General features: G+C 41.1%; 1 protein-coding gene and 1 long non-coding RNA gene across 5 annotated transcripts in view; both read right to left on the bottom strand.

Moving 5' to 3' along the window:
* LOC105691325 (fasciclin-3) overlaps positions 1–25,753 on the bottom strand; it is a 225,933-nt gene that overhangs the window by 52,309 nt on the left and 147,871 nt on the right. The gene's annotated exons all lie outside the window — the stretch shown is intronic.
* Positions 1–25,753, bottom strand: part of LOC125501909 — a 94,660-nt gene that overhangs the window by 1,750 nt on the left and 67,157 nt on the right. Inside the window, exon 4 of the long non-coding RNA XR_007279646.1 lies at positions 19,619–19,658. This is a non-coding gene — a long non-coding RNA (uncharacterized LOC125501909). The remainder of the gene's footprint in view (positions 1–19,618; positions 19,659–25,753) is intronic.

Below are 25,753 nucleotides of genomic sequence, written 5' to 3'. Positions count from 1 at the left end.
TTTCGTACCGCGGTGCACGCGACTTTTCAGGATTTCAGTATCATCGTAAAAGAGGTGTGTGCAGTCTATAAATCAAACTGGAACTTCCAAATTATAGGAGTTAGCAGAAATTAATAATGACCCATAATATTTCACGATGTAAATTACTAAACGGACGTTAATGTCTCTGCAAGCAGCAATAAGCTCGTATTTATTGTTCATTCGATAAAAGCTCTGGCCTTGCTCGGCTCTATGCTCACTGTTCACTCGATATAGTACAATTTCGGTGAATATTATACGCCCGATCCACTAGAACATGCGTTCTATACTCGCTCGGGGATATTGCCAATTCGATTGTCCGGTTATCGAAAAAGTGCTAAATCCCCATTTCCGTATAGAGCGAACATGAAAGAGAATCCTTAACAGGTGGAGACAAGACCTCAAAAAAGAAGATAAAAAACTGGGAAAAGAATTGAAAAAAATCATATTTCAAATGCCCTCGATTGAACGTAAAATGAGCACGAGAGAATACCCTGATCCTGAGACCGCGTGGCTATCGTTTCCGGTATGAAAATTCTCAGGTCATATTAATATGGACGAGGTGTCTTTTTGGTAATTTCCGGAATCTTAATAGTGAAAAAAACAACTGTTCCCGCAAGCAACATAACATGGCAACTAGATAAGGCTGACCACGAGAGTAATTCGAAGTTCAATTATCGTCTGCAGAAATGAATCTCCATTTATCGTTAGACGAAATGATTACGCGATCACGTGATATGTTGCGAACAAGAAAAGAATAATTATATCGTCAGCAATTGGAACTTAGGGTTGCAGATAATCGTTACCGTGGCTATTAACAATACGACCATGATGGGGATTAATTTTAAGTGGCATATTCTTTATTCCACTGTACATGGACCGCAGAGTTATAAGAGAACGAAAGCGACGGTGACAATTTGAAAGACGTATTGTGTTCGAAAACAGTTGCGAGCAACGCTGCGTTATTGTTATAACCGATTTCCTACATCCGGTTCCATTACACCCCTTTCGCTTGACCTGGACCGCCATGCCGAATCGCATAAAGTCCCCTTTTTTACGTCATACGTACGTTTCGAGACTTTCAATTTTAAAGAAAGGTAGTTTATCCCATAACGAGTCGAACGATTCGAGTCCCAAGTTTCTGGAGTCCCTAGATGTCTGGCTCAGTCGGTGAAATCCCTAAGGGATGTGAAAACCGAGCTGGTCGCAGTTATTACTGGAATAAATAAATTCAAGATAAGATAAAGTGTAGGGGTTATTTGTCATCAAAATGAAATGTTTACTCCCCTCAAGACACGGGAATGTTTACCGTGGCGATAGAACAGAAGAAACATAGCTAGTAAAACGAGGAAAACATTTGTGAACCAAAAGAGACTTCCCTCGATTATTTATTTATTTATTTTTTTTGTTTTCGACGCAGAAGTCTGAAATTTTACAAATATCGCTCTCGGATTTGAGACCGTAACATCGAAAAAATAAACCCTACGATAAATCTTACCCCAATTAAATGGCGAGGTAAACCTCGTGCATAAATCGAAAGAGGAACGAAAAGCAGTAAAACACCGAAGGTAGCGAGGGAGGTAATTCTCACATACGTACAACGTAAGTACTTACTCACGTCCCCGTTGTTTTTAGATCCCAACTCCGTGTTTGGCGTTTAACACGGAATCCTTGTCGGATGATACCTGCAGCCGAATCTTTGGGTTTTTTGTATTGCATAAAATATCGCAGTTTCCATCGCTTGACCGAATCCCCAATTTCCATTTCCTACGGTAATTATTTTGAAGCACTGAAACCGCGTGGCTGATAACTTCGCGGTTACAACGAAATTCGTATCTACAAACAAAAGCTTTTAGTAATTGTCCATGAATTATATCTTTGAGATGGATGGTCTTATGCGCGAAAACTTTTCGCTCGGTGGTCCTCAGAGGGAAGGCGAGAGAGGGAGAGAAAGAGAGAGAGACGGAGTGAGAGAGGGAAAACGGAGGGAGGCTTCAGATTGCAAACCATTTACCAACCAGCTGGATTCCGAGCTTCCAAGGGACTCAGAGGTGGCAGGCGATCCCACGGGAGGACAAACTACTCAGGGGGTTCCGTTCCTATATGCCTAGGCAGGCATTCACAGCTCTGATTCAACACCCTGGATTAATTATACCGACAGTTCTATAAACCTAATAACTGCTGCGTTTACATGCGAATTCACGGTATACCTGTACAGATTCAAACTGTTTGATTATACAAAGCGTATTTAATTTTGAGAGCAAAATATGCAATTGACAAAATCGAAAATTGTAATCAAATTGAGAGCAGAATTTATCTGAGTGGAAGTGAGGCGCGATAAAATTCCATACATTTCGAACACTCGAGAATCTGGCGAAAAATGTATTCGTTGTCATTAAAAAAATATTTTATGAATAATGCATGGGTTTGTCGAAGCCTCTTTCGAGGTGTAAAATTCCGATAATCTTCAACTGCTCCTATCACCTTCGTTATGAAGCGATGAGGAAAGGATCAAAATAAAACAAGTAGAACACTTGAATGGAAAGGAGAGACTTGATTTTTCAAACGATGCATATGAGACGAGCGGGATGCGGGTTACTAGGCAAGTAGGGAAAATGCATACAAAATGGCATCGATGGACACAATGAATTCTTAATAAAGAAAGTATATGCTAATCCTATTAATGAATATTTATTCCGTCCATCTATGCCATTGTGTATGCCTTATCCTGTATTAAGTGACTCTATATAACGATGAAAAGTGGATTTGCATGACGCCACTCGATGCCCCACATTTATTGGTAACAAATAAACACTTTGAATCATCGATCCAGATTAATTACAATTCCAGGAACACCAATCAGTCGTATTTGCGTAGAATAGAGCGAAGTCAACATAAGCGTGGGAGCCTGTACAGACGTTGTGCGTACATACATGTACCTACGTATCGATCTCCTGAAACGTAACGATCAATCACACGCCGAAGTACTATATAGTCGCGTCGACGGTGAAATTTGTAGAAACAATCAAGTTAGGTGAAAACCTGCTTCAAGAAATTGCTACGACAATTATATACTATTTTCAGAAAATCACCCGTTCCATGATCCATTTCATTCATCGACTTTCTATGAATTTGTTCTTGAAGATGTATGCCACTACCGAGTAAATTTTGATGCCCCGAAGCAACTCGCAATTGAAGCAAGAATTTCACCCGAATAAAAATAATTGAGTCCAGCAGGTAGCACTCCGCATTTTTCTATTACCCCATGGAAATTCAGAGGTGAAAGATGAACGAAAAAAAGTATTTCTTTCCTGTGGGGCAATAGGTCGAATGACCAGGGCGTGGAAGCGGTCAATCGATGTTTCCAAGAAGTCGGCAGTAGGCTCGTAGATACCCCATGTGTCGTGGAGCCAGAATATCAAGGACGATTCGGTCGTACAGTATGCATACGGAGGAGTGACCGGAAAACGTTGAAGAGTGAGAATAAAGAGCGTATCATCCCTTAGTTACGAGGTCCTTGGAACTGTCACGTTCTCCGTAGTCTCGTCAAGTCCGCGCGTCATCATCGACATTAACGTCCCGCGACAAGAGCTGACGATTCTGACGTGCGTAGACGTCGACGAGGAAAGAAAGCTAAAGGGTAAGAAGGGTGCCACTGACGGGTGCAGCATGGATCAAGGAAATACTCGTAGACGTCACAACTGATTTTATCGACGGGTTTCCGCGCTATTCCGAAGAAAAATAGAGAAATAGAAGCGCGTCCGGTAGGTACTATAATCTGGACTATAATACTCCGTTGTCCGCGGATAGTCGATTTCCGTTCGGCGCGTGGGCGTTGAGTCGTTATTCGAAACGTCGGTGTGAAATTCAAGAAGAATAAAGTCCGACGAAAAGTGATGAAAAATGAAGAGAGAAAATTTTAATCTCATATTTCGCTGTTTTGGGAAGAGATTGCAGTGGCGCCAGCGAAGAAAAGTTTTAGCGACTTTTCGTCCGTGTTCGGATTCTTTTTCCCCACCCTCACACGAATCCGGGTTACAGTACCCATGGTACGAGGAAATAAACGAGATTGACAGAAGTCTCGCCGGAGGCTGTATTACGACTCTAAGGGGTCGTTAAATTTCCTCTAGGACAATACGATAACCGGGGGTCATTCTCTTTCTCTTTGTTTTGTGCACTGCAGGAACGGCGAATCGCCTCTCTATGCTCACCACATCATGAGAATCGTTACATACGAATACGCATACCTCAACTGATGTGAAGTCGACGTTTTCGAGAACTTTTCACGATAAGTAACAGTGATTAACTCTCAGAGTGGCTTAGAGGATAATATCGTTTCACATTAATTTGCTCCGATACCCGATGGCTTTAGCCCACTTTTCTATAGAAAAAACTATTTTTCGAAATCCCTCAAGTTGTTGAGTTAATCCCTCCAAGGATTGAAGTGGTCTGTATGAGCAAAAATATATTCCCCTTAACAGAGACGCTTCATTTTTCAATTGGAAGGTAGCTCTTTTTCATCATATCCAAAAGTACGATTCAATTTACCATTGCACAATTTCTCGGAAAACTACGTTCGTCGGTAAGTAGCAAAGACCAAAGCTATAATAATAATCAATGTTGAAAGGATCATTCGCATATAAAAAGCCCTGAATTCGACGAGGTAGCATGCTAGATGCACCTTACGTTCAATTCAACGTATTCCAAGTAGCAATGCGCAGTAACGCGTCGAGTGTTATCGACTTTACATTGCACACGGAACATTTGCGTTTTGTGCAACATACGCGCGCGTTCAGAAATACGTGTGCAAATTTTCCAACGACATAAGTGAGGGCTGAATAAGCGACGTACAGAAGTGTGTGTTAAGAACATGCAGATAAGCAATGCAAGGCAGATATTTGTACTCCATAGGGAGGCTTTCATGCATACGTTTTCACTCGAAAGCACCATTAGAGAGCCAACAACAATTTGAAGATAAAAATAACTTGAATTTCTGCAGAGAACAATAATTTTTTCAACACATCTCAGTTCGATTCGCATTTTCTATACTGAATTATTGAATGATTGGGTCTGAATTGAATGTCACATCGGGCTGAAACCGTCGTTACATACATATTTACCTGAAACCGCAGTAACCAGAATGGAATACCTGTTTCCCATTAGCTTCCATCCCGGCACTCTACAACATCGAGGGGAGGGCACGAAGGGTAGGTGCCTGTCATGCGTGGGTAGGTACTGTACACTTTACGCAACATATGCGCTTCCGGAATTTCCACTGTGCGCATTATAGTGCACCGATGGTTGCGGTGAATCCTGAGTAATTTTGGTTCACGAGTGAACAGAACTAGCCGCAATATAAGCAAGGATGTGGGAACGTTCGGAGCATTTATCTTCTAGGCAAAGCCACATGTACGTGTATATGCCCTTGTCCGCCGTACGGGGAGAGAAACTTGACTCGAATATGCGCCGTAGGTCGCTCAGTTCATGTATATGTATACAATATGCGGATACCTATATATAGGCGATATAAATAGAAAAGTGCAAGACAAAGCCTCCAGATTTGCTATAGACTATAAATGGCGTAGGAGCTCGCTTATATTCCCCAGTTCACAAGCGTCGAGACGCCCCCGCAATAACGTCTGTCGAGATGACCGACGCATTGAATTTTGAACAGCCGATGTCTGGGTTATAAAATTTTTTAGACACCTCCGATGATAAAGTGCCTACGAGAACAGAAAAAAAAACAACCTCAAGAATGTTATGAAGTGCGTCACGCGGGTGACCATAGATCAGTCGAACGTTCAAGGCCGCACGAACTTTCAGACGCAATGCAGATCGATCAAGTACACCGAGTCCCCGACCTAAGTTACAGTATAACGCGAAGACATTCTATGTATATACTTTCTTGACAAACTGTTGGATTCCAAAGTAAAGTCGGTATATTACCTACGAACTCTTACTTCCGGTTACGAGGTTTGTGTGCATGCGTACTTGCGAATCTCCGGAAATGCCAAGTACAAGTTCGCAAAGCTGATAAAATATTCTGGAAATCTGCTCGGTGATATTTCTTGAGCTCCCGGCTTTTGCGCAGTATTCAAAAACCCTTGCTAGGATACAGAGGAAAATTTCACCCCAGCCTAATCTCGGTATTACATGCTTAGATTCTCGCGCTACTAGTTTAGTGTTACGGTCTCCCTTGACGCAACCCAGCGTATAGCGAGCGAGAAAATCGGACCTTTCTACAGCCAATCCTCCCCTGATTCAGAGTTTTATCGACATGAAAAAAAAAAAGAAAATTATTCCCTTCCTGCCGTCGACCGTGAAAATGAAAAACGCTTCGACACCTCCGTTTATAGACGCATGTATACAAGGAAAGGGTTCGGACGAATTATAATTACGGTTTGCACCTTGTGTCAAAATTCGATTGAATGAAAATATTCTTACGTTACGTGTGTATCGAAGTCGACAACTGCAAAGGTCGTGCTGTTTCGTCGCGACATGAGGAAAGAGTGGAGAATGAGCAGAAGACCCTTGAAATTATTGTAACGACCCTCAAGGGTGTGGGGTAACGCAAATGTTATAAATTACATTCATTAGGAGGCCACCCGCCGCATCACGACGCGTCGCGACGGCGGCATCTCTTGCCTCGGTTGGCAAAGTAATCGGAGTTGGTTGCCTCTACGCTGCAGGAGTAACGTTACTTAATTTAACGACGCGGTATTGAAATCGTTATAGAATTACCGGTCGACCTTGGCGCTATCGTGATGCAAATTCACGCTTAATGAATGATTTTTGGACACAGAATTTTCCAAATTGGCGCTATCGTGATGCAAATGCACGACTGCCTAACAATCAAACAATAAGGCTGTGTACCTACCTTGAAGCGGTAAAAATCTCGGACAAACATGGCCAACGGGATTTTTCGTATTTCATCTTGTGTATGAAAATATGATTTCAAAACGTGTCACTTCTTCCGATCGCCCCTACTTCACAGTTGCGTATGTATGTATAATAACTCTGAAGATTGGAAAATTCTTATACGAGTATTGTAGACGAAGAAATCTCAGTTTAATCTGCATTTTTCTCACAATTTTACATCCCAATACCATTGCTACGTTGAAAAGCATTGAGTGACAATACAGCGATTTCCAATAATCTTTCATGAACCGCCTTTCATTCGACGATTAAAATATTATCGATTATCCATTATATTGCGAGACATCAAAACGTCTGAAGAGAAAAATTAATAGGGGAGTTCAATGATCTAATATTACCGTAATGGTACAAGGTTCGCGTGCAGGTATCAGCTTGTAACTTTGATTCAAAAATCTATTACAGGTTATACCGGTAAATGCGAGGACGAGAATGAGGGTGGGTGTACATCGCGTGTACGCGGTTACCTATCAGTTTTTTTGTTTTTTTTTACATCGAGTACGTATAGAGTGTAGACACAGCTGATTAGAACGATCGGTGAAAAACACGTTGAAATTTCCCCACGCGTTTTTTTTTTTCCGAATAAACCATTCCGAGCTCTACAATGTACGCAAAAAAAAAAACCATCTATGCATGTTTGGCAAAATACAATTCAATTCTGTTATAATCATCGCTGAACGAAAAAATGCATGGATAGTAAAGTTATAATTTTAGTTGTTGGGTAAAATTTCAAATATTTCATACACAGTTGATCGTGACGTACATTCCTCAAACTATGAAATTGCTGAATCAAATAAAGCAGATACACGCGGCGAGATAGCATTGCTGCGTGATTCGGCTGAAATATTATTATATGCAACAGCTGCATATTATTGCTTTTGCATAATGACACACTTTTCCAAGGGTTGTTACTTTTGCTACTTCTATATTACTGTCATCGAGAATTTATACATATATAGACGCACGTTTGGTTATACCAGTCTCGATGTGGCAAGAGACGAAATATCGCATGAAGAGAGAAGGGCGTGGCTGTTTTATGAATCACGTGGCCATAATACAAGTTAGACTTCGCGTTTACTTGCACCCCCAACAAGACCGCAATATACGTATATATCGTCAAGCTTACACTCGCGAACGAATCGTTCTAAAAATTTTATGAGCGTTAACGCCATTCGCCTTAAAAGCTTTTTCTTAAAGCCGCTACTGTAAAAGTTGGGTGGAGTTTGAATTAGCGAGATGGGTACGGTAGTGAAATAAGTAAAATGTAAATAGGTACGCACACGTGTACCGTACGGAGGTATGTAGTGGTACGCTCCGCAGATCACCGACGTTGGAAACAAAATGATTTCATCTTGTCGCGCGACGTATCCGAGGATATTTCCAAAGTCCAGACTCAATTGTCCCGCAAAATCGTTGCGTCGTACATAGTTCGTGGTCGAATATTCGCTCGTAGGTAACGATATCGAGAATATATAGAATAAGAATCAAATTGTTTTTACGGACAAAAAAGTGGGTGTACATGGATCACGTGACGTATACAGCCGCAGGTGCAGATGGCCGAGGGACTGTACGAATTCCCAAACGATGATGGGGCGAACGGTAATGTATTTTCTCGTATATCCGTCCGGCGGAATTATCCCTTTCGATCAACACAGTGAGGATGTTTTCTCTCGCCATGAATAGATTTAATTATCTTGAAGCCTTCCGTCCTACGAATAGCGGTAACGCTGGTAGTCACCGGTCATTTCTACTCTCACTGATTAATTTCCACTTATACCGGATGACGACATTTAGCTTGTTCATCTTTTTGTTTCTATAGTAAAGAAATGTATACGGCTATTCACAAGTCGACCAGGTTATGAGCATTCCATTTCATTGAATGAGATAATTGCGAATGTCGTAATCACCCCATAAATAGAAAAAAAGCACACGACGTACTTTGCTTTTCATCGTTAGACATTCTAACGTATGTTCCGGTCAATTTCCGTAAGTTGCCACCTAGTAGGCAATTTTTTTTTTTTTCATTCCTCGTCGAGCTCATCGATTCGTCGTTTGTTGGCTTGTTTGAGGTATATTTTTCCTTTATTTGAGTTGAATTTATACGTGATCGCGACCACACGATTATTTTAATCGCTGTCGTGGTCGCAACCGTCGCATTGCTCTTCGTCGGCAGCAGTGTCGCGAGGAAGACTTTTTAAAAAGAACCAAGTGAAATTGTGGGAGAAAATGGTGGTCCGTGAAACTTGATTTATAATACCTTATCCTCTTTGTTTCACTGCTATTCTTTTCTCCAGTCTCTCGGCATTTCAGTTGCCCCTTTTCTTCGACGTGTTTTCATTTTTCCCGCTTCTATTTTCTCAAATTTTCATTTTTTCAATATTTTCTCTTTTATGCGGCAGCGTTTATAATCTGCGTGAAACGTTTTCTTCACACCACGTCTGCGCAGCTGGTGATTACCTGCGGTTTTTGCCGTATCAATTCGCATCAAACGCAAATTCAGCAAACTAATTTGCGGATTGAAATCATCAAGCGTAATCACGTGAATACATATATTCATTCAATAATATGAATGACATTGACGATGACGATTCAATTTACGGCCTAACATCACCGCGAAAATCATTGAAATTGTCGATTATTATTCCAGCAATCAAATTCAGATAATGATGCAACTAATACGTAATTATAATAATCTGCCATTAATTTTGATATCGAGATTCGGATCGATAATATGATTTTCTATGCACGAAACAATCGATCTAAATTAAGCTTTGGCACTAATGAACTACACATGGCCTACAGATGGCTCAACGACAATACTGCGTTCATCGTTCGTGCACCATGCATTTGTGCGGTGGAGGATATACATCGTGTTATATACTTGTACTTGTACACATGTATATTATGTGAGTTTGTAATTTGCGTGCGTAGAAACTTCATAAACGGTGGCGTTAAAAATGTGGGCTTTTAATTGAACGGAATTAATTTTCTATCGCCAGCACAATTGAATTGCACGTACTAATAACAACTTAATTATAATCGTTCACAGTCAACTTGTTAGTGAGAACGGTCAAGTATTCGTTTACACCGCTATTGCACCGTTACAGGTATTTAAACGTTACGTGACGTTAACTTTCATCGGCGTTAAATTATGCTCAACGGTTTCAGCTGGGTTAAATCTCGGTGATAATTTACAAACCGTCCTTCGGCTTCGCAGAGTCGGTAATTGACCGGTCAACTTTCAGGACCTACCGCAAAAACGAGTTGTGCAAGAGGCTAATCAAAAAAGACTGATTCGATTGAAAATATTCTGAAAGAATATAGCGCGATTTTCTAATAGAATGAGAAATTTCATCGGGTCACGTCAGCGATGTTCCACACGCTCGTTTTACAACTCCCATAAGAAAATCCACAAAACTGCTGTAAAGGGAGTTTCGATAACAATCTATGGTAGCAATGGTGCAAAGTACCGATTACCTTCAGAGGCCATCGAGTTTAAGATCGACCGCTTCCAACTTCATGTCCAGCAGCCTGACTTAGCGCATTTTAACTATACTGCGTGATCCGTGTTCCGACTGCTCCTTTCGCGATACAATAAAATTCTTTAAAGCCGTAACTATCTCAAGGCATGGATCATCCGCGTCTCGTGTGTCTCCGCTGAAATCATGTAGTTTTTTCAGTCTCCACTTTACTGAGAAATTTTACACTCTCCGGTGTGAAATACGTCCTAGTCGATAAGCGTCGGTGGTAGAGATCGGTTCTGCAGCTTTACAGGTGAGTTCCCAATAGATCAGAGGATGGTGTACGGGACGCAAAAAAATTTCAATAACCTTTCTAATTTCCCAGGTGTCCAACGCGAATGAAGTTCGCGAGGCGGTCTCGCATACTTCACGCTCTATAGAGAAATATTATTTGTGTGGACACGCTCGGAGAGCTTGAGAGAGAAACGCGGTGGGAAAATCGAGATGAAAAGTTGCAGACAAAAAAAAAAAAAAAAAAAAATGGAAATCCAAGTCAAAGTTTTCGACACCGCATAACTTTTTGCGACAGAATTCAACTTAGTTTTGTGTGTCACTGAACTAAAAATAGCTTCCATCAAAGAACCGTGAGATCTCGCCGACGGCAAACCATCATAGACAAAAACTTATCAAAGGCGCCCGCCGTAGTTGAAGGTACGACGTGTATCTATAGTGGAAATCACTCGCAGCAAATTTCACATGAAACGCATGCCGACCTGATTTGAACGGAGTGTTATCTGTTTGTTGAACAAAAAAAAAAAAAAAAAATTGTCCCATTTCCATAGAAACTAGTTGGTTAGATGCGGGTAAAACGATCGAGGGAAAAATCGCGAGGGCGATGCGCACACCTCGGTGAACCCGAGTCTTAATTTCGAAGCTTTCGGACCGGCTGGCCCGGTGCCAATCTGCAGCTGTTCAAAGTTCGAAGGCCCAGACGAACCCGGTAGACTATGTTCGCTCTTGGACAGGCGTCTCACGAGGTTCGCTATCGACTTGTTTTTGTAGAACTATGCGCATGCATATCCATATGATACCTATGTAGATAACTGTACAACTATACGTATACACGGTGTATCGCTGACCGCCCGAACTGTGGCAGACCTCGTAAACCCGAGTAATCAACGATTTTGTTGAAGTTTCCAGTTATACGGGTAACTCTGCTCCGCTCTTCCTGCATTGCCCGGTTTTACCCGGTTTAACGTCGTTATATATCCCCGTATACATATACCACCGTACATGCTAATGTCGCTCCCGGGAGATCTATACGAGATGAAAAGTTCAGTCATCCACTCAATATGTCAAACGGTAAAAATTTTTATTCCTCACCACCTGAACCGAAGAGTTTGAAAAAAACGTTCTCTTTCCCCGTGATATTTTGCTCCGCTGAAATTTATCGCTCGCCCCGCGTTTTGGGAGAAAAAAAAGATAGGGCTACTACACGACCATTACGTTATTCAGGGTGATCAGAGGCACAGGCCCCCTGAAACGTACGCGCAGGGTCTATTGTACGCAATTGCAGTGTAAATTTTTTCTCTTCTCTTACAATTCACACTTTCTATATATTGATTCTGCATACCGATCGCTTCTGACTTATCGCCCTAAAGGTAAAGGGTGCGTATAGATAAGTTGAAGATAAGTTAAAGCGAGCGATTCATTCCCGGCGATCGCGATTGGAATCGTATTACATTTTTTCGGCAGTTTTCGTGAGTTATGCGCGCTTCCATCATAAATTGGAAAATGCTATCTGATCTAGAAAACCACAGGGGGGTCCTGAACTTACTCATACCTACCGGCTGAAGCGAACCGCAGCCGATTGTGAGCGTCACAACGAGTACCGTGCGTACCGGGCGATGCAAACTTTTCAGGCGAGCTTTCGGCGCATACTACGGCCAATTATGATAAACTACCGCTTACCCTACCTATGGATAGTACGCCCGCTACGCCTACAATTCCCTGGCAATCTCAAAGTTTCACCAAGCGCTCTGATACCTCGACCGGAGGACTTCATATAGACGGTGGTACAATGGTCTTCTGTTTATTAATTTCTCCGTATTTCACGTAGAATTTCCAGCATTGTGATATACAACGTGAAGTTCCACAACTGCCGAGTTTCGAAGCATGCAACTAGAACGACGATCCGAGGCTATTACGTATCGTTGTTATATACCGCCATGAAGTGCCGGCTGGAAGTGTAATCAGGAAATGACGGAGCCAACAAAACATCTTTGTTCGAAATTTCCAACCTGCTGCATAAGCTCAATATAATTCTCTATGATTATAATTGGGGAGGTGGGAGGGAGGATAATCAGCTTAGCGTGAGCGGAACTGTTTCAATATTCACTTGAGAAACAATTAAAGTGGAAAAATTGGCCCAAAGCGAGGCAAACGCGAATGTGAAAATAATTGTCGTTCTTTTCTCCGCACCCTCCTCAACTTTTCAGCAGCGGCAGAAGCGGGCAACGCATGTTAACCGGGGAAAAAAATTGAAAAGTATTACGGGAATAGCGGCATGGCAGGAGAAGTGAGAAAAGAATGTATAGCTACCCCTATTGGTTTTCTCGATCCGGTTATAGCGATAAAACTAATTTACCTCTAACGATTTCTTCGGAAAAGAGCAGAGAGATCCCGGCCTGGGTTCGAGGCTCAATTTCGGAGCTCATCCGTTTCTGCCATATATAGATGCTACAAAGAGTATCGACTTCCTCTTGCCCTCGCAAGCCCAACTCAAACCTTGCAGGTTTACCCCGACGGCTTTTAAGACGACTAAGTCGACTTATTCTTCTCATTTGAAGAAGGTCTCGTTTCAATAGCAATTGATTATTGCAACGTAGCACAAATACATCTCTCATCCGTACCCACGATCCACATTCGTTCGTATCCATGCTCGATCTGCAGTATCTCGTTTCCCAAGAGTTATTCCGGCTCGATAAATTATTTGAAGAAATAAAAGAAATTGATGAAAAAAATATACTTAATATAGACATCCAAATATACTTAATGTATTGGTATTTATACGGGTTATTTTCGAAGAAAATATTTATTACCAATAATTCCAAAACCTTTCTCAAGTTTTCGTCATGACTTTTCATCGTATTTTGATCTGGGGGATGATTTTCTTCACAAGTGACTTGATATAACAATCAACTACGAAGTTGTAGACCAATGTACGCCACTTTGTACCTGGGTTTCACGTCACCAGGATCACTCGAGAGTTTCGAAAACGGCAACGTCGTCTTCTCGACAAGAGATTTTGATGACAAATTACGGGCCAGCTACGCAGGAGGATTATATCGTCCCGAGTGAGTATCCAATTCAAGTGTTCCGTGATTCATTTTAGTCACGTAAATCTGAATTTCTTACAGGATAAAATCTCGTCGTACAGGGCAAAAAATCGTGACTCTGTCAGTAGCGCTAATTCACTATTTCCAATTGTGGCGTCATTATGATTATGTGGATTGATTCAAGTTGATATTCCTGATGATATTTTCATCGCGAAATCGCAACCAGAATATGATTGTTTCGCTAATTTTTCTTTTCTGCAAAACTCATGGAGGAAAAAATAATATTCATACCAATGGTGGGTGAAACGTTTCATTAAACAGGCTATTTTTACATCAGTCATGGTTTCGACCCTTTTATGATGCCAATATTCAGGAAATTGAACCTGTCAATAGCTCTGATGTAGTAATACAACGCTTCACAGGCGCGCTCGTCGAAATCCCAACAAAAAATTGAAATCATATCCACAGCCCGAATTTTTTAAACGAATATTATACCTATTATAGAGAGGAAAACAATCTCCCCTCGTTTTAATACTCCGCTTTGATGAAGGCACGAAAAAGATGAAATGAATAAACAGATAAATAAAACGACACAAAATAAAAGGAAAACAATTTTATTGTACAGGGGGAGAAACTTGAGGCGTTTCATTGATGAATGTAAATGTATTTCGCGAGAAAGCAATTCGGTTGAATAGCTTTCGATTGGAAGAAAGAATACGTCCCAAGAGTAGTTGGTAGGAGGAGGTGAGGGTCTTCGGAGGGCCAAAAAAGCGGGAGGGAACGGCAAATCTACTTGCGGGTCCAACCCAAGTCGAATCGGGAGACTGATCCGAAGATAGTGATGAGCTTGGAAGTTGCAGGCGGTGTTCACTCAACGTAACTTCTGATTGAGATTAGCATATCAAAGATATCGAAAGTAGCGATAAAACTGACTTTTTTTTCATCGCGCTAGATTATTTTCATCAGTTCTATGGACAGGTTATGAGGTACGTCGCGAGCAAAACTCATATTATCGCTACGGATGATAGGAACGGAACCGTCTGATGTACTATTTTCAAATTATAATCCAACAAATTAGTTCTCTTGAAACACAAAATTGATTCAATTCAAACCAAACTATGCTCGATAAATTTTTAGGGCGAACGCAACATAACTTTCAAAGAAATTTTGCTCCGGAGATATTAGTGTAACGTACTCGCAACACGTCTGTATATAGGTAGAGGATAAACAATTTCTTAATTTTCTGAGAGTGAAAATACTTTGCGGTAAGGCTCGGCTGTGGTTGGCTAGAAATGCAGACGCGGTAGCTATGGACAAAGCTTTGACTTCAAGTTATTTGGCGCTAACTATACACGGTTGTTCGTGACGTTGATTCTCGGGTACCAAAATTGCAAAGAATGCCTTAAAGATCAGAGGAATTTTATCCATGTGATTCTTCGCGGGACGAGAATTATGCGTGATATTGTACGTCTTGAACAATCACGCAAGATAAGCTACCTACTGTAAAACGATGAGTAAATAGCGTATCTTTTTCGAAAAAAATTCGATTCTCTTTTCGTCGGGTTGATTTTGACTCGTACTACAGAAATCACGTTCGCTTTGTCGAGACGTATATTTATTCGAAGGTGTGTTAAAGAACAGCCAGCGTACTTTTGTATCTCAATAAACCTGATTTACTCGAAGGAGGCTAAGGGATTAATCAATTTACAGAGTTGCGCAATGTGAGCGAGAAAGCCATTCTTTGTGTGTTTGCGAATTCCCATGCAGTGTTGGTATTACGTAGACAGAGCGAAGGGTTCGGGTTCGGCAGCTGTGACTTTGGCGTAAGTTTTGATTGCTTTTGCAATGAGGTTTGTTAAATGTTAAATAACACGATGATTGTCTGACGAGCTTTGTACGCGATGAGGTGCAGGTATATTCTATAAACTCGTGTACATTGGAAGGACGGTTCCAACGGGAAAACTTGACCCGTTAAAACAGTGTTCGACAACGGAAGGAAGAAATTGATTGCAGAGAAAATGAGCAACTTCAAGGAAACTGATTGTGAGCCGAACAAAGCCAAATGCGAGCCAATCGAATCGTTTGTAGCTGTTTTTAGCGAAAGAATTTTTGTTCGTAGTTGAACGAAAAATGAAGTTGCATGAATTAAAAAAAAAAAAACAAAAAAAAAACAATGTGTACTCGGCAAATTTTGGAGGTGCGTTGATTTTGAAGGTGTCCGTCGTCGCGAAATCATCTGTAGTTCTCATCTACAGTAGATTGCTACTAAACGAAAAATCTTGAACTACAAACAAATTTTGCAAAGCTTTTATCAGATAATTATAAACACCACCGGATCATGATCTTATCTTTTTGCAGGTCTACATCGAGGCTTCTTATGAATATATGAAATCGGTAAACGTATCGATGGAGGTTATTCAGTGTCACGAAGATGACCCCACTATATTGATCGGTTTACCCGAGCCGTTCGATCCCTTTGCGATAGATGGGACACTAAGTCAATATTAGTTTAATATACAAAGGATAGGGTTATAGGTTTTAGGTGACCTCAGGAGGTGAGGTAAGGAAGTTATGGCCCGAATAAGATAGCACAGAAGCTTCTACTCCGGCTGTAGGGGTTGCGGATTGAGAAAATGTATAGCCTACTTCTGGGGTACAGCCTCCCATACGCGTGTGTATAGCGGATCCAATTTCGCCATGTTTTATAGAAAGGTGCAAGCCACCATGTTAATAACGGATTCGTCACGTTGGCCGGGTAACTTTACGACGTCACACTGTGAAGGCTTGAGAAAAACGCTTTCATCGATTCAAAGAAACTTTTTTTCACCATCGATCCGATGCGCAGTCTGACACTTTATTAGAATATCTATTTTGATACCCGAAATAAGAATAAACGAACCGTAAGATAAAAAACCAAGAGCATTTAGTTGGATAAAAAAATTTAATTTGTCAACTTGGAAAGTTTTATTCGTCTCTCTCATGAATCTACGGAGTAACGGAGTTTAAAATTTGTATTCTTCGCAACAGTGCCGCGGTTTCTAGGTTCGCCTTATCATTTCTCGCACATATCTAAGGTATAATATATCTACATGCGTACTATACGGGAGACTTTTGTAGTAATAGCAGTTGGTAGGTATACAAGCAGACGTGATTGTATCGCATGCGTATAATAAATCAACTGTAGCGATATATACATATTGTAACAAAGGTCTGGCGGTTTACTAGTGAATAAATAAATAAATATTCAGTAGGATCGCGATGTAATGGGAAAAACTGAAGAATAAATCAAACAAATAGAAATCAATTGCCCACAGAATAAATGCCAAATCAATAAACATAGGTAAATGCAATAAATGCCTGGAATAAATGTAGGGAACAAATATAACAGAATTCCATAAAATAAATGTAATTAAATGATTTAAATAGAATGAAAACGTGTGTCAAATAATTGAATATAATTTGAGGGTAGGTTTAGGAGGCGGATATAAATCAAAAAGGCATTGCCCTGCAATATTACGATATATATTTTGATGTATATATATCGGTTTCCTTACAATTCCGCCATGATGTATTTTATGGTAATTATAATTCTTATCAAGTGAGTTATATTACACGTTATCCGGTCTGCATAGCATACGTGGTATGTGTACCTACATTTATGGATACCCCACATGATAATATTGCTCTCCGGTCATATAATATTACGCCGCAGTGCCCTTATACTCGGTATAAGGTGCACCCTCCGGAGAACTCGGCGGACATTCACCAACGTGACGTTTGAATTTTACGCGTCTGAGAGAAGTAAGAATTCCGTTAAAAAAAAACTAAACCAAATTTGAAGCAGGCATTGCCGGAAGTCAGAATCAGGACAATGCCGGAAAAAAATCGTCACGATGACGGGATACGAAACGATTCGACAAACCGCGTCGAACAGATAGCGCACTTTGGCTACTATTGAATATTTAAAAACGATCTTGGATGCCGCAAACTGTGGAAAATGGCGAAAAATGCGCGCGGGGCATCCCTCTTATTTTATCGCTACTTTAAATTCAAAGCCTGCAAAGGGTCCACAAAAGAAATCCCAAGAGAGTCGCGATCCACGGGTTAATTCTCGAAGAGGATACACATGCGTCTTGTTCAACTTTTAAATTATTCACCCGAGATAAATGTGCTTCGCATATGCATGTACGCCCGTCTAATTGTGAGTATACGCGCGTGTATCCCTGCAGCCGTACCCGTCGGTTGATTCTTCTCTCGGTCCGTTTCCACAGGTGTTTCATCATATATAGGTATATAGAACACCCCTTCATCGCAACAAGATAGGAAAGGCAAAGTTTCGATCAACGTTCGGGACGAATTATGTGGATTATGTGTCGCCGTGTATAACCGTTAAATAATTTGGGTCATCAATTGAATACCGCAAGTTGAAAAGGGTGCGCACGATGGGCCGGCCAAATACCGCGTGGCGTTGAAAATTATCCGAAAATTCTTCGCGGTTGAAACCGTGAAGGTGGACTTATATGGGGGATAATAATTAATCGATGAACCGAGTTCCAGACCACAATAATGTTCCTCCATGAATTAGAGATGGCCGCCGATAGCCCGAACTACCTAATCTCATCTTCGATGCTTCGAAAACTATCGAGTCATTACGCGGGAAAAGAAGGGGAGAAAAGTTTTTCCTCGGAAGGGTGCGGTATATACACCAGCCGAGTGGTGCCGGTGCGGTGGTTTTCAAATATTCACGTGTTAACGTTCCATTGGCATTGTATTATGTATACATAACCACCTCATACTTGTATTTCGAAGTATGGTTTTATGAGTAGATGTAGACCTACGCATTATTTCGAAGTGGGTAATTGTAGAGCAGTAGCCGGGAAACGGTTAAAGAAACTATAAGATATATTAAAGGCGTTCGAGGATCGCGCGCGAATAGAGCGTATTGTAAAATTTATCACATACAATTCCATAGGTGTATAGATAAATATATTTGCAATTCATTAGTGATGTGAAAGAGTTTTCGAGTTGTTCACCGGAGAAGCTATATTCATAAATTTTACATATATATGTACGGGGGAAATTTCGATGTACGTAGCGATTGTACGTAGTACACGTATACGCGGTGAATAAATTCAAGTTGTACGCAGGTTGCGTAGTCGCTGCTTGGATATAATATAATCCACCGGGCCATCTGCGGCGAGCACTACCAAACAAGTGGAAATCGATACTGGGCGTCTGCCTGTCTTCTGTCTCCCGTCTCCTGTCTTTCTGTGTGCTACCTCATCTCCGGAGCATGTTGTCATTTCTGTATATATATTGTATATTGTATATAATTCGTGCCTATATTACATCGAACTTGCAGGACAGAAGAGTGCGAGCTGTCATTCGCACGTTGTATTGTTCGCTTGGATCATTTTAATCGATGTTCGAGTCGCCGACAGACGTTATCGGCATATATAATTCGCGCGATTGTTCAAAGACTAAATAGACGCCCTTTATACACTGTCGTTACAACCGTAGGTATCCGCTACAACGTGGAATTATTATTAAGATATTCCCCCTCCCCCGCCCCGCCTCTGAACGATCAATATCACCTTGGTCAGCCCGATTTTCCCCTCGCACATTTTACGTTTCGCACTTGAATAGAGTTAACGTCGCATGACAAACGCAATCACGAAGCACACGGCACTCGGTGGTTCTACCGGGCCTCGCTTCGCGCGGCAGCTATACGCCGCACTTATGATTAATTATAACAAAATTTTACCACGGTTTTTATCACGTGTATACCGCTTTTGAGCTCTACGAACGAACACCGCTGCGAACGCGTCGCGTCCGTATTTCAATTTTATATGTGTACTGTATACATACGGAATGGACGGCCGACTGGACTAGATTGAGAAAACTGTACCTGTAACAGAAACAAAGTGATTTTTCATTAGCGGAATTCCAGCCGATATCGAGGGAGGATTGTTACAGGTGTGATGAAAATTTTAAAGAAATGTTAGATTTTACGAGGAGATACGTCGCGGTTACCGTGGAATATTGAAATTCGAGAGAGCTCCGTGATTATATTTACCAACAGCCCTGATGTAGCCGCCTCTATATTTATAAAACAATTACTGTGGTTATAACCTCTTTTACTTCACCTCGGCGATCTTTTCACCCCTTGTGATATCGAAGAAGTTTTCGTATAAATTCGTAATAAACCATCTTAACGAGCATATAATGGCTGTAAATAGTCGTCTGGCACCAAGACCCTGTCTTAGTCGTTCGAAAATTGAATGGTTACCGTGCAAGAATAATTTAAAATTTGATCAAAAACGGATATTCGAGATTTTCACCACTCACGTGTTGAGGGTAGGTTTTTATTTTTGAAGATGCCATTTTTCCACATCAAATGAATTTTTTTTTTTTTTTTTTTTTTTAGTCGAAAGTTACGGTTTTTGCAGACCGTACATTGAACATTATCAAAGTTCAAATCCCTGACGAATTTGTAAGGTGATAGTAGTCGATAGGCGGTTGGTTTTTTTTCATTCTCTATATAGGATAAAATTTCACATAATATGGGATAAAATCGTGAATTTGATTTCTGACGTCGCGTCGATAAGATTGCATTAAATTCTGAATACCGTCACCATCGTACGTCGTTGTGGTTTACGGTTCAACATTTTTTATTTTCACTTCCCGCCGCCTAACTCGACGATCTGCCTGCTATACACCTGTTTGCCGGAAAAGCTTTCATAGAACGAATCTCGCCTGCATTTCACGTTCGATTAAAAATAATTAAGAGCGATTAAAAATATTCCGAAGTGTTCGGCTGGCGAGACTTGTAATTTTCACGGATACCTACAGAAATCTATTATATCACCAGCTCGGCGAGCGGCTAAGAATTCATTTTTCCGTTCGAATCCCTTTTGTCGCTTCAGATGTTCGATTTCTTGAACCAATAAATTTCTGCATCAGCTCGAATGAAATAACAGGATATAGCCAGGGTCAGACAAATCCGAAAGCTCGGTCAGTCGACCACAGCATCGGATATATCGGCTCAAACTTTGATACGGGATCTATAGTAAATGTCCGGTAGTCCGAGGTAGTCCGGTGAACAACTTCGTTCTCGAAGTAAAAAGAGTGAGAATTTCCAATGCAAAATGTTGAGGCATCGACCAACTGCGACGCGAATATCGCAGGCCCTACAGAGGTGAACGACAAGTCTGAATTTCTATTCTTCGAAATTTTTCGACAGGAATTCTGAGGTAGAAAAAAATGCGTTCGTTATCGAATGCATAGCGAACCGAATCCGCTCGGCTTTCCTCCAGATATATGTATAAAGGAGATACACGCGGGTACCGCAACATTTCGCTGGTAGGTGCTTTATTTGACTTTATCCTACACCAGAATCCCGAGTGATCCGTAAGGTCAACTCCCGCAGGAGTTTACACGTGACACGTAAATACTTTCAGGCTGCTCCCTATTCAAGCCCGATCGCTCCGGATACTCTCCCTTCCTTATTCAGCCTTCGATCTCACCTCACCTCGTACCCACGCACGTTCTCCGTATACTATAGTACATTTACCCGGCATACTATACGTACGCCTCGACTATATCGACTGCACACGTACGACCTCCTGCAATACCTGTGTGCAGCATGCATCTTCGAATTTCCACTTCGCCTTATTTCCCCGGTACGGTGATAAGGGAACGGGTACATTCATGCATTGCAAATACCAAAACATATCTCTAGACTGTAATGTGAAATTTAGGAATCAAATCATCGTTTCAAGTTTCATTCGCTGGGATATCATTCCATAGGAAAATTGTTAACCGGTCGCACGTTTACGCAGATTTACTTACAATCGGATCAATTACTTTCCGTTCAGTCGATTTGCAATTTTTAATGAGAGTAAGAAAATTCAGGATGTTCACCGCGACCACAGAACGCGACCATACTATTGCTCTTCTCTTTCATTCCTGTACAATACGATAAACTTTTTTTCAAATTGATATCCAGAGATGAATATCTTTACGCGAAATTCCCCGAAGGGTTTGTACCATGTAACATTATCCCTGTATCGCGTACCTCGGGATTAGCGATGGCGGAGAGCTTGCATGGCAATTTTTCGTTGAGCGCTTTTATCTTCTCGTAACCTGTCCGCATTCCCTTGAAAATATATCTCTTTCCCTAATAACGTTGAACAGAGGCGTCGATTAGAGGCATTGGAGAACGCTGTTATCGGGGTCAGGAATAGCAATTCGAACCGCGAGATCATCTAATTGCCAAGCGGGAGTTCGAACTCTCCGAACATGTTCTTTTCTCACTTTTTCATCCCTTCTTCTGCCCCTCAAACTTCCGATTTACCTCAGCCTTCGCTTTCACCGGTTGCTTCTTTTCTCTTTTATTTCCGTCCCTTTCTCCCTCCCTTTGGTTACCCTCAAGGTTTATCGGCCTACGAGGCACGATGCCGTCTTACTTAGCCTCCTGGAGAGCACGGAGCGAACAACCTGATCCATGGCTTTTAACTTTCAGGAAATCACTTTCCTCACAGTCTAACCCTAGGGTTGGTTGTTCCCAAGTCGTGGAAGGGTGCGCCCCGGGCACTTCATATTCGATTCTAGTCGCACCTAGAGGAAAAGAGAAAGCCCAGCCGTGAAAGGCAGGGCGATATTCGTGGGTCCTTCAGCTCGTCGGGTTCCGGGTTTAAGCGGCCCTTACAGATACGTAGGAAGTTCTAACCGCGGCTTAACGTTCAATCTCTGGGCTCGCAGATTTGCGGTTTGACCAACCGCCGGTCGAGGTTGAGAATTATAAGATTTAGAGTGTGCTAAAAAGTTTAAAAGAAACTTAAATAAACCTCCGTTTTCTTTGAACGCACGTGACCGATCCACGTGAAACTTTGATCCGCTTCACGGGCAACTAAAGGAACTCATTTCTTCCATTAGATGAACCCATCAACTTCGATGAAATATCGCCAAAAAAATACTTTCGTCCGACGAACGCTTGATTTTCATTTTTTTTTTTTTCCTCTCTTTCTCTTCTTCACCCTCCTTGAACTGATTTGCGATCAATCAGTGTTTAAATCATTAGAAAATGTCAACCGAGTATGATGAATCGAGGGTGTCATTCCGAGACGAAATAAGGCAATCCTATCTATCGGATGAAAAGGCTATGATTGTCATCCACTGGGGAGATGAAACTTTGAGAAGAACTTTGGTTTCGATGAAACCAAAAAAAAAAAAAAAACCAACTTCCTCTGATTGAGGTTATATCTAGGTATAAGATACACTGCAAGTCGTTTAAATTAACGTATATCTTGCACACCTACTTTGCAGAATACGATGAATTTTCAGCAGGCTAAAGATGTATGTACAAAGTTATTCTCGGCATGTATTATACCTATGAAGGGTGTATATAATACCGCACGTACCTACGTACAATGTACATCGAGGTACGTACACGGAGTAAATATTTGACGAGAGAAAAGAAAAAATGAAGTAAAAAAAGGGGTGTGCATTAGTTCGGTCGTCGGTACATCGACGGTCTAAACGTAGCCAGCTCGGTCAGTGTATTGACTCGGTAAGGAATAAACGTTATAAAGTTTAACCTGATCATCTTACAAGGATATAGCAGTCAACCTTCACTGACGTGGTTCTTGCAACTTTATCCTGCAGCACGAAAGACGACTACACGTACCGCTCGTTTTCACAGAGCCGTGTTGCTAGCTTTTTCATGAAATTTTCATTTCTTTCATCGTTTTCTGTATCTTCGTTTTTTGCCTTTTTTTCAACCACTTCTCGGTCGCTTTTATCTTTATTCTTACCTCAGCGCTTTCTTCATTCATTTGCTCCCCCGTCCATTTTACCTCTCTTTTCTTTGAGCGCAAAGTTCCGCTGGGATGGGGTCGTTAATTTTATAATATTCAATGACGGAAGTGAAAAATTAGCAAACTTTGCACGGAAGAAGTGTACCGCAATTTCATACTGACCAGATTTATTTTCACTGTTATAAAACCTGATTTCAACTGCATTTGTACGTTGAACGGTAACGGGATGAACATTGAAACATCATTTCTCATCCGAAGATATTTTTTGAGCTTTCGGATGGGCAAAAGCTGAGATACGTGAAAAACCTACACGTTGCGAATGAGATATACATTCAGAATTTGAGTACCCCATCAGAAATATTACGCGAACGAAGCGGGGGTCACCGATGCGAAGATTTTTGTTATTTTGGCGGCAAATAAGAATCGACCGAAAGTATCAAACGGAGCACACACGTGTGTGTGGGGAGGTACGTATACAGGGAAAAATATTGTCGGAGTTATACTTCATGAATCGTATTTGGTGGAATGGCAAAACTTTTTCGCTTCAACTTCCCCGGGGCGTAACTCGTCGTGGAACTTTGATATTTCGGTAAGGAGTCTGTGCTGCAGTTCGCGCGTAGCAATAATCGTAAGAAACCAGATGTAGTATTCTCTTTATATTTTTCCTTCACTTTTTCACTTTTATTTTTGTCTGCTTTTCCAAATCTCGGTGCATACCATCGATGGAAGATTCTTTCTTTATGAGTTTGATAGTATAACGCGTATTTTTGCGAAATGCATATTATCCTTCGGCAGAGTACAAATCAAATGATCGAGATACGGTGATTTGGAACAGCGCATAGGGTTGAATATTTCACGAAAGATACCCCGCGATATCGTGAGATAATATTCGAACGAAATCACCACTGGGAATATTCGTATAATAAAGTGCAGTTTATGAACATCGTAATGCACCTTCATATAAATATACATAAGTATGTGATACCTAACCCGCCGATACGTGATCTTATAAGCTACTCGCTTCTCGCGGCCAGTCCCAATAAAATTCTTTCAATGGCTCCAATATACGTATCCACGTCAACGTCATTTCGACAAACCAGAAAAAGTTGAAAAAAATCTCTACACCTTTTTCCGAAGCTTTTCAGAGCAAAAAAAGGTTTGTCGTTGGCGATAGTATTTTTGAGGATTTGAAAAGAAATCGGCTAGACAAAGAAAAAAAAAATGGAAAAAAATCACAAAAGTATGTTGAACCAAGAGCTATTATAAAATAAATCACTGGGAAAATCGGAAAGGGTGACTTTTTGGTTTGTCGAAATAACGTGGAATTCCCCATATAATATATATTTCATCCCCATGAAAATATTATAGTTCCAGTCAGTTAGCACTGTTAGCTTGCACAAGATGCGCTACATTAAGAATTTACATCGAATGTAAAATACCATGTGCACATGTGTATACATATACCTACACGAATTTTATCGTAAAAATATTCGCTGGGAGATTTTAGGTAGACGGCAAAAAAAAAAACAATATTTTCCTCTGCACATGAACAGCGTAATATAATATTCCTGTGAAACGAACTTACGCAAACATGATTGAAATTCTATAAAACTCGTTTCAATATCACCCTTGAAATACTGGGGTAGATTCGAATCGGGGGGTTGTATAAAAGACATCGGTCACGTTGTCCTGCACGTGTCAATTGTGTCAATTTTCCCCGTGTAGACACGACAAACTGCAGCAATTCGAAGTGCGGGTCAAATATCCTTCCATATTGCGAGCTTAAGTCGACTCCGGTTCCAACAACCTTCGTGGCAATAAATTCACGGTAGAAGAAGAGATTAGTTCGAGTCTCCCGGCACGTGTGCAATAGCCCTGCATATGTATAAAATTGTAGTAAGACGAGAATATATCCCGGCAGTGAACTAAGCTGCATGAAATTGGTCGGGCTCGGTATACCTAATAATGAAGAACACTTTATTGGTAGGGAGCCCTTGCAATGCACGAAGTCCAGGTAGAATAAGGGAAACTATACGGACAGTTCGATGTTGAGATATAAAAAACGAAAGCAGATGAATAATTGAAGGTTCAGGTACGGAAGTCGGTGAATTTTCTCAGTTAATAAATTTTCTCTGAAGTACTTATATCGGTTGATATCATGGAGGGAAAATACGTGTATCGTTGT

The sequence above is a fragment of the Athalia rosae genome, chromosome 1, assembly GCF_917208135.1.
Source record: "Athalia rosae chromosome 1, iyAthRosa1.1, whole genome shotgun sequence".
In the NCBI taxonomy this organism is placed as follows: domain Eukaryota; kingdom Metazoa; phylum Arthropoda; class Insecta; order Hymenoptera; family Athaliidae; genus Athalia; species Athalia rosae.
The sequence above is the reverse complement of the archived record's forward strand: the minus strand, read 5'-3'. Positions and strand labels throughout refer to the sequence as shown.